Source organism: Arvicanthis niloticus, chromosome 3 (assembly GCF_011762505.2).
Source record: "Arvicanthis niloticus isolate mArvNil1 chromosome 3, mArvNil1.pat.X, whole genome shotgun sequence".
In the NCBI taxonomy this organism is placed as follows: Eukaryota; Metazoa; Chordata; class Mammalia; order Rodentia; family Muridae; genus Arvicanthis; species Arvicanthis niloticus.
The window spans coordinates 19116210-19126720 of NC_047660.1; the positions used below are offsets into that span (position 1 = coordinate 19116210).

Genomic DNA, 10511 nt, shown 5'->3' on the forward strand with positions numbered 1-10511 from the left:
AAGGCAATATATATTGTGAGAAGCAGAGGCAGGCATTAGGGTTTCTCATAGCAACAGTCTAGTTTTCAGTTCTGGGGACTGACTCAAGGGCCTTGCACACACCGAACAAGCCCTCTACCACCACAGACTGCACCGTTAACCTAACACATGGAAACAACAGTCAGGAATGACTGCCTGGAAAATCAACAACAACAAGAAAAAAACAGCTAACCATGGAAAAGTAAAGAGATTGTTTAGAGAACATGGTTTAGCATATCTCTAGGAAAATATTAATCTCAATATGTAAGCATCAATAAGATATCTGAAGATGTTATCAAGTATCTGTCTTATGATTACATTCAAGTTTTTTGTCTTATGGGCTCAGGTTTATACAGTTAATATTTGGTGGACACGCTATTGATGGAAATGTCAAAATCCGTAAGAGAAATAAAGCAAACACAAGTGACCGAAGATAACCCCCAGTAAAAGTAAGGACAATCACACAGGTGTCTAGAAGACAACTCCCTATCACAGATGACAACAGTGAGCCTTTTTTTTTTTTTTTTCAAGAAAGCACCAACTAATAAATATTTCAGTTTTGCTGGCCCTGAAGTCGAAGTCATAGCTACTTCTGAGATTATGAGAACAGCCCAGATAATATATACACAAACAAGGCTATATGAAAGAGAAACTTCCTACACATACAGTTAAAGTTGAATTTAGTAGCATATTCAGAGGCTATGAAATATTCTTTTGATTTTTTTTCAACCATTTAACAATGTGAAAGAGGTTCTTTGTTCATGGCCATATCCGCCAAAGGCAAACACATCCAGTTTGCTAACACCACAGCTAGCACACCAGCGGCCTTACAACATCCATTTTCTACACCATGCAAAGGGAGAAACCATATTTTGTATGTCAGATCCTCAGAGTTGTAGTGAGGGCTGACTCGGCCCAGGAAAGCAGGTAAGCTAACTGCAGATCCTCACACCTGCCTCCCTTCCTCCAGGTCCATCCTGGCAGCCTTTGCAGCCTTGCAGGTCTCATCGGCAGCCTTGCAGCAGACCACCTATGGTAGCCGCCCATTCCTCCTTGTCCCATTTGCAGTGGTCTACATAGCTGTTACCCTCCTCACCTCCACTGTTGCTCTCTCACTCTCTGCGAACCCACAGGATGTGGAAGAGAAGCCTGACCACAGATCTTCACACTGCTCACCATTTCTCTAAGACCAATCCCCCAGTCTCAACCCCAGCTCTGCAGCAGATCTTCTACTGGGCCCTCTCCTCACCCCCTGACCCAGTTCCCAGGGAAGTAACTACCAGATATTGCCGGAACAGCCTACTTTCCTTAATCTTGTAAAAAAAACCCTCCCCCCACAGCTCCCAGTCCATCCCCATTCCTTCGTCTCAGGTCCCAGAAACACATTTTACCTGGGACCCGCAGCGCCCAGACCTACTGCGGTCCCAGAAAATTTTGCTGTAGGTGACATACAGCCACCACACTCTCCTAAAAACCAGATAGGAAACAGAAACCAACAAACAAAACCCCCACCCAACAAAGACAAGCCTAGATATCAGCACCGAGAATCTCAATCTTTCCCACCCCAGATGCCTAGAGGCCATTATGAAAAGGTAATGAACAGCCAGGACAGCATCTCTGCTGGAGACCAGCAGCTCTACGACAGCAGGCCCTGAACAGTCCAAGGTAAGTGAAGCCCAAGTAAAAGACCTTAAAAAACACCCTCCTGAACATGATACAAGTGATTAAAGAATAAAAGCGTTCAAGGCCTGAAAGTGGAAATAGAATCAATATAGAAATCCCAAGCTGGGGGAAATCTGGAAATGAAAGAATTAAGAGCTCAAACAGGAATCACAGAAGCAAGCTCCACTGACAGAAAATAAGAGATGAAAGAGAGAATCTCAGACACGTTAACACACAATAGAAGAAATGGATACAACGGTTTAAAAAAAAAAAAAAAAAGAAGTTAAATCTTAAAAACTCCTGGCACAGAACATCCAGAAAATCTGATACTATGAAAAGACTCTAAAAATATTAGGTATAGAGAAAGGAGAAGAAGCCCAGCTTAAAGGTCCAGAAAATATTTTCAACAAAATTATAGATTTCACTAACCCAAAGAGGTAGATCCCTATCAAATTATAAGAAGCATACAGAACACCAAACAGACTGGACTAGAAGAGAAAGTCCCTTCAGTAAATAATCAAAACACTAAATGTACAGAACAAAGAATATTAAAAGCCGCAAGGGGAAAAGACCTAGTAATGTATAAAGGCAGACATATTAGAATTACGCCTGACTTCTCAATGGAGAATCTAAACGCCAAAAGGGCCTGAACCAATGTCCTGAAGATTCTGAGAGACCAACCACAAATGGCAGCCCAGACTACTATAACCAGAAAAATTTTCACTTATGATAGATGGAGAATATAAGACATTTCATAATAAAACCAAAATTAAGCAATATGTATTTCCAAATCCAACCCTATAGAAGGTGCTAAAGGGTAAAGTCCAGCCTAAAGAAGTTAACTACATCCCAGGAAAAATTAAGAATAATCCCAGACTAGCAGCATAACAAGAAGAGAAGCACATACTCAAATAAAAACAAAATGACAAAAATCAACCATCTGTTATAGAAAACTCTAATATCAACGGTCTCGATTCACCAATAAAAAGACAGAATGGATTCAAAACACAGGACCCATCCTGCTCTCGAATCCAAAAAATACACCATAACACAACAGTTATCACCTCAGGTTATAGCATTGGAAAAAGGTATTCCAAGCAAATGGACCTAAGAAACAGGCTTTTGCAGCCATTTAAATATCCGACACAATAGATTTCTAACCAAAGTTAATCAGAAAACATAAGGAAGAACACTACATACTTACTCATCAAAGGAAAAGTCCACCAAGATGGTATTTCAATTCTTAACAATCTAAAGCCAAACACAGGGCATCCAAGTTTGTAAAAGAAACATTTACCACTTAACTCACAATTGAGCCTCAGACTCACTGTGGGAGGTATCAGTGTTCCATTCTCACCGACAGACAGGTCATCCAGACAAAAACTAAACAGAAATACTGGAGCTAACACACATTGTAAACAAAGAGGAGCTAGCAGGCATTTACAGAACATTTCACCCAAACACAAAAGAATAGACTTTCTTCTTGGCACTTTCTCCAAAACTGGCAACATACTTGGACACGAAGCAAAGTCTCAACAGACAGAAGAAAACTGAAATAACTCCCTGCATCCTATCAAACCACCTGATGGATTAAAGCCATCAGGTAAATGTAAGTTAAAATTACTTACACCTGTCAGAATAGCTAAGATTAAAACAGGTTCATGCTGGTGAGGATGTGAAGAGGAACACACATCTACAGCTGGTGAGAGAACAAGCTCATATGGTCACTATGGAAACCAGCATGGTGGTTCCTCAGGAAAATGGAAATCAATCTACCTCAAGATCTAGCTACACCGCTCTTGGGCACATACCCAAAGAGACACTTGCTCAACCATGTTCACTGCTGCTCTATTAAGGATACCCAGAAATTAGGAAGGACCTAGATGTCTCAAACAGAAGAATGAATGAAGAAAAGATGGTACAGTGGAGTATTACTCAGCCATTTAAAAAAAAAAAAAAAAGACACCACAAAAACTGCAGGCAAATGGATGGAAGTAGAAAATCATCCTGGGTGAAGTAGCCCAGACTGAGAAAGATAAATATGGTATGTATTTGTTTATATGTGAATATTAGCTGTGGAACTGATGGTAACCAAGCTACAATCCATAGAACTACGATGGTAAGGACAGAGTAGAGGGCTAGAGGGAACACACAGATTTTGTTAGGAAAGGGAGATAGAACAGACAGATATGGATGGGGGGACAGAGGGGCTGAGGAAGGGAATATAGGGAAAGACAGCTAACATTAAGACACACTTGAGGGGCAGCATGGAAACCTAATACAGTAGAAACTCCCAAGCTGGCTACTGTTACATCAACCTGACACAAGCTCCAAGGTAAAGAGGCCCTCAATTGAGGGGGAAAAAAAAAAGCCTCAGTAAGTCTTAGCCCCAGACCAGCCTGTAGGGCATTTTCTTAATTAGCAATTTACCAAGGGCCCAGTGTATTGTGGGTGCCACCTCTGGGCTGGTGATCCTGGGTTCTATAACAAAGCAGGCCCAGCATATCCTGAGAAACAAGCCAGTAAGCAGCACCCTCTGTGAGCTCAGCACCAGCCCCTGCCTGGTTCCTGCCCTGTTTGAGATCCTTTCCTGGTTTCCTTCAGTGGCGGACTACAATGTGGAAGTGTAAGCCAAATAAACCCTTTTCTTTCCAACTTGCTTTTGTTTTACTGAAGCAATAGAAACCCAAACTGAGACACTTCCTTAAATCTATACATATACAAAGGCAATCTGAGTAAAATCCTCAAATATTGGGCGAGACAGAGTCCCAACTGGCCATCTCTTGTCACAAAATAAAGCTTCTAGTACCAAGATTGATTGCATTACATTTAATTGACTTGTTGGTCAAATGGGGCCCCTCAGGAATCCCCAGACAACCTGGGCTGATGACAAGACTATACAGGTTGATCTCTTACCTGACAGCAAGGATTCATTGTTGAAGACATCTACACAACACACTGAACAGGAATATGTGCAACTGATACCTTCAGCCCTATATTCCAGCATCTTTGGGACAAGAAAGTAATCTGCAAACTATCAAAACACCAAGCCAGCCACAAACCATCTACAACGGCATACCACCTGCAAGATATGCTAGGAGATCCTGGCACAAAGCTTGTGAGAGTAATCAGCCCATAACTGATTTGACTCAAGACCTACTCTTCAGGATGGAAGCCATACCCAACAGTGCTTGGGTGACCAAAACCCAGAGACTAAATAGCCCAGGGACCCACCCGGGGTGAAACCAAATAATACTGGTCCAAAACCAAGAAGAGTGGGATGATAAAATGACTCGTAATGATACGGTGCTACATTCACAGATCAGTGCCATGCTCAGCCAGCATCAGCCATGCTCCCCTTGCCAGACAGGAACAAATGCAGAGACCTACAAGCAGACATTACATGGAGAGTAAGAGACCTTGGAACGCTCAGCCCTAAATGGGAGGTCTCCATCAAATCCCTCCCCTTTAGCGCTCAGGGAACCCCATGGAAGAGGAGGCAGAGAGAATATAAGAGCCAGAGGGATGGAGGACACCAGGAGAACAAGGCCCTCTGAGTCAACTGAGCAAAGCTCATATGAACTCAGAGACTGAAGCAGCATGCATAGTCCCTGCATGGGTCTGCACCAGGTCCTCTTATAATATGTGCTCATAACATGGCTTCCAGTTTAGTCTTCTTATGGGATTCCTGAATATGCAAATGAGCGGGTCTCTGATTCTTGGGCCTTCTCTTGGACTCCTTTCTTTCTGTTGTTTTTGTATTGTCCAACTTCAATGTGATAGATTTGTTTTGTATTTTATTTTATTTTTAAAAATGAATGAATGGATGGATAGAATGAATGAATGAATGAATGAACGAACGAACAAATGAATACCTAGCCAATAGGGTAAAGGTTACTTATATCTGCTGAGAGAGGAAAAATCTGAAAGACACTGGGTATACACCCATTCCAGGGCAGGCTCCATGTTCAGAAGTAGTTGACCAACGTTTAATCGGACTCCACAGTTTTGTAGAAGGAGCTAAGGCGGAAGGAATAAGGAGAGGAAGAAGAGAAGGAGAGGAAGAGGAGAAGGAAGAGAGGGGTTAGGGGAGAGAAACGAGAGAGAAGAGAACATGGAAGCGGGCATTCGTGTGTCTCTAGCAGTCAAAGGTAGTTGGTATATCTAGGTTGGGTGTTGGGTTGCACCTCTGATTGTGTGGGCATCTTGTTATTGAGAATTACCAAACATATAAAGCCTTTGGATAATCTAAGCATTAAAGTCTCATTTATACAGAGCCCATGTGGATGGCGGGGTGGTCTTGGCTCAGCCAAGCATTGTGGAGACAGCGTGGTAAATTGGCAGAGCCATCTCCCACGCTGGCATCTCGTGGGTGGTAGGGCTGGCGTCTCTGATCGCTGTACTGCCGCAGCCACTCCTGGCCGCAGGCATAGGCTAGTCGGGAACATGGCGGCTGATTAAGAAAAGCCAGATTGAATGCCTCCGTTTTAAATATCTCTTGCAATACAGTTTTCTGTGGCTTTTATTTTATTTCACTTTGGTAGGTTTTTATTTCTTTGGGGGTGGTGTTTTGTTTTCTTGGTTCTGGGGGAATTTTATGTATTGGAGGTTGTTTTGTTTTGTTTTGTTTTGTTTTTGAAAAAAAAAACCTTAAAGTTGGGTGGGTAGTGAGGGTAAGAAGATCTGAAAGGACTTGGGCATTGGAAGAATATGATCAAAATATATTTAAATTTAAAAATTATTTTAAACAAAAGATAATAAAAACAGAATAGAAAATAACCAATGAGGGCTGATGAAAAGAAAAGAAAACAAAAACAATGTGTTATGATTCAGGGGCTCCCTATATAACCCAGGCCCTCTCAAAGTCAGTATATAGGACAAGCTGGCCTGAATTCAAAATTCTTCCCCTCCAGCCTGCATGCTAAGATCATAGACATACAGCACCTCACCCAGTGAGAATGTCCATTTTCTGTAGCATATCGTGATAAAGGCCAACGACAAGATTGTCGTTGGAAGATGCAGGAATGAGAAGCAGACACCCAGGCTCCAGTCCATCCTATCTCGTAGGCTAGTCTCTAGGCTTCAGCAGATGACACAATACCCTCAAGCTACTGGGTTCTTGTTTAAAAAAAAAAAAAAAAGCAAGTCTGTGGGAAGGTGTGGGAAGGTGTATATACAGTATGGAAGTATACCATGCATATGATTATCTCACTATAATGCATTTTATAAATGGAAAATTCCTGAGAGTTGTAATACACACAGTCTAGTCTACATCCTAATGAAAATGCTCTAAAAACTAGGTAAAGCAAAGAGTATTTCTAGGAATTATCCCCTTTCTCTGCTTTTTAGTGAGTTAAAATTAGAGCCTTCTTAAAATAATAGGTAGACATTTGATTTTGTCCAGGCAATTTCATGGATGTGTTTGTTTCCTCAGATGTTCATACCTTGGAAACAAGCACTGAATTGTGTGTGAGCCTCTGGCAGTTGCTACAGTTGACATGTACTGGCTCAAAGCCCACCTCAGGAAATTGAGATGGTTTGAGTAAGAATGGCCACTACAGGCTCCTGTATTTGAATGCTTAGTATCAGGGAATGGCACTGCTTGAGAAGGATTGGGGGTGTGGCCTTGCTGGAGTGGGTGTGACCTTGTTGAAGGAAATGTGTGACTGGGAATGGGCTTTGAGGTTTCAAAAGCCCTAGCCAGTCCCAGTTCCTCTCTCTGCCTGCTGCCTGTGGAATGAAGTAGGCTTAGTGAAAAGCAGCTGAAGCAGAAGCTGGATCATCAGAGGGAACTTCTCTCTCACAAGTCGGAAGAACTCAGGCTACTGTCTGAGCAGCGAGTACTCAATAGCATGTCTTCGGAGCTGCTGGCTCTTCAGACTGAGCTAACTGAAATGGAAGTGTGAAGAATGCCCTCAAAGAAGAGGTGAATGCACTGCAGTACAAGCAAGAGCAGCTGGAATGTCTCAACGCTTCCTTACTGCACCAGGTTGACCAGCTTAAAGAGGAGCCGAGAGGGAAGTGCTCTCTTGCTATAATGCCTTGGAGAAAGCACGCATAGAAAATCAGGATCTTCAGGTACAGCTGGGTCACACACTCCAGCAGGCGGCGGACCACAACAGCAAAGGAAACTCTTTCTGTTCGCAGAGGTGGAGGATCGAAGGGTGGCAATGGAACGCTGGCTCAACTTGATGAAAGACAAATTATCAGTCACTGAAGAAGCAAAATGCATTCAGCAGAGATCAGATGAACAAGATGAAGTTACAAATCTCCACACTGCTGAGCATGAGGGGAATCACAAACCAAATTTGAGCAGCAGGAACAGCTGTTCACCGTGGCAGAACAGAAGAAGGGTGAAATAAAACACCTTTTAGGAGAAATTAATAAACCGGAGAAATTTAAGAACTTATATGGAAGTATGGAGTCTAAGCCTTCCACATCAGACAATGCTTGTACTCTAGAAGATAGCACTTATTACACAGACTTACTTCAGCTGACACCTGATAAACTAAACAAAGAAAATGAAAGCATAAAGGGTAAGCTGTCCATCCAGAGGAGGATGGTGTTATCTGAGAGCCAGCGGACTCCGCTGGCCCTGGATATTGAGCGGAAACTGTTTGCAAATGAAATACACCTACAGCTCTCAGAGAGTAAAAACATGCGCCTTCATGCACACAGCCAGCTAGCCTCTCTCCTCATAAAGGATTGCATCTGGATACACAGCCAAAGGATGAAAAGTGTGTGACGCTTGTGGATAGTCCAGCCAACACTGAGGCTTTACATGAACAAAGTGGGAAGGACCCCCGGTTCTCCCAGGTTAACTGCAGAATCAAGGTTTCCAACAGAAGTGAAGAAAAGGAAAGAAACTACAAGCAAATTGGGAAAAGGAGCTTGTAAGAAACCAGACAGCATTATGTATGTGTCCTCAAAGTCAACCCCAGAGACGCAGTGTCCACAGCAGTAATGGCGCTGCATGGTGGCCATGCTGACTGTCCTTCCTATTCATGGGACGCCCGTGTGGAACATGTGCATAAGCCAGTACTGTGGCTGTGATTCTGACCCAGAAGTTCCTTAAATTATGATCCTTCTCAGAACTGTCAAAGGGAACAGACGATTATCAGAAGAGAATGTTAAATTTAAACCTGTTTGCTATATTAGATATGAAGTTTGAACATTATGTGAATAAATAATCTATCTTAAAAACCAAAAAATAGAAAATAGAACACTTAAAATTATTAATTATAATTTTCTTTGTACATCTTTTTGGACTTAGATTTTCCTTGTCTTGTAAAAATATTGAAAATATATATTATTACAAAATGTCTTTAAAGTTTGAAGTACCTAATATTAAATCATATGTATAATTTCAATTTCCATGACTTAAACATCTAATTTTGAAATTTAAAATAAAATTGCAGTAATTAAAAAAAGTCTAATAAAAGTTCACTTGCCTATACAACTAATATCTAGCATTAATAAAAGAAAGTTGCTTGCAATACTAAAATTAAGCTTTATACATATTTGAGATGAAAGTAACAAGGAGCTCATAAAATATTTAATGTGAGTTATAAAAAATCCATCAAGTTTAACAAATTCAAGGTATATTACTTAATAGTAAAACAACATTTCACAGAGATCTTAAGATTTTTATAGTTATTCTTAACATGAAGTTTAGCAGGTCAAAGGTTTCCTGGGTGCTAATGGTTAATGTAGCTCAGTGGCTGGCTGATGTTCCCAGTGATCACAGGTAACATATTAGATCTTTTCTATTTCTCAGGCCCTAAGCATCCTCAAGGCCATGTTTGATCACTGTGTCCTTCTGGATAACTTCACCATACAGAGCTATAGTTTAAAAATAAAGACAGTGGGAGGAGCCATAGAACGCATGAAGGAGCTCTCTGTGAAAATAACAATTCAATCCAAAACCAACAGGGAAGAAGGCCTAATATCTTGCTACTGATCTAATGTGATCACACAGGTAACAGACAGTCGAATAACAGCACTGACTAAACAAATGAAGGCTCTACACTACTTACGTCTCAAGGTGAAATGGGCCAATAATCTCACCACTGAAAAGAATGGAGTCCTTCCATTCCAGAGGAAGGTTAGCTCAGATCACTTGTAAACCATCACTCACATAGAATGAATGGTCCATGGTGCAGTGAGAAAGCCACAGGAAAGCACAAGAAAGGTCCCTAGCAAAAGACATCAGGAGTTTTACAGTCCTTCATTCCCAGCATCTCCTGGGCTAATGTGTTCTTTTTCCATCAGGGAGACAATATACGTGTGTTCTATTCCAGTGGCTTGTGAACCACACGTCCAAGAGATGACAGAAAGTGAATACATAAATTTAGAGTTTCCATCAAGGGAAAACATTTGACAGAGTGTCTAAACTAACCTACTCATGGCTTATTACCATCTCTCCATGCAAAATGGTAAAATACACTGAAAGAGTCAGAATGTGAGTCAGTCTCTGTGGGGTTGTAGCTCACATGGGTCCTGTTGGGATGAGCTGTGGATCCCAAGCGTCTGCCACCCCAGGCGGCTGGAGCTGCGGCTCACAGGGCAGAAGTGTGGGGAGACCCCAGTCTGAGGTCCTGTAGGGGAGAAGCTCTTGGGTTGGAGACCCCCCCCCCCCAAGGCAGGCCAGGATTGGCTGGTCTCAAGCCGTTGGACTCCCAAACACCACTGAGAGGCCGCTGAAGAGTTGGGGGGGTGGGGGGGCCTCAGCTAGCTTGCTTGAGTTGGTGGGCTCCGTGGCTGGAACACAGAGAGGTCTGCAGATGGTGACTTAGTAGTTGAAGACCTTCTCCATGGTCCCCAACGGCGGG

General features: G+C 42.2%; 1 protein-coding gene and 1 pseudogene across 2 annotated transcripts in view; one reads left to right on the top strand and one right to left on the bottom strand.

The window, feature by feature from the left end:
* Positions 1 to 10511, bottom strand: part of Slain1 (SLAIN motif family member 1) — a 54562-nt gene that overhangs the window by 25470 nt on the left and 18581 nt on the right. The gene's annotated exons all lie outside the window — the stretch shown is intronic.
* On the top strand, positions 7353 to 8425 carry LOC117705106 (protein Spindly pseudogene; annotated as a pseudogene).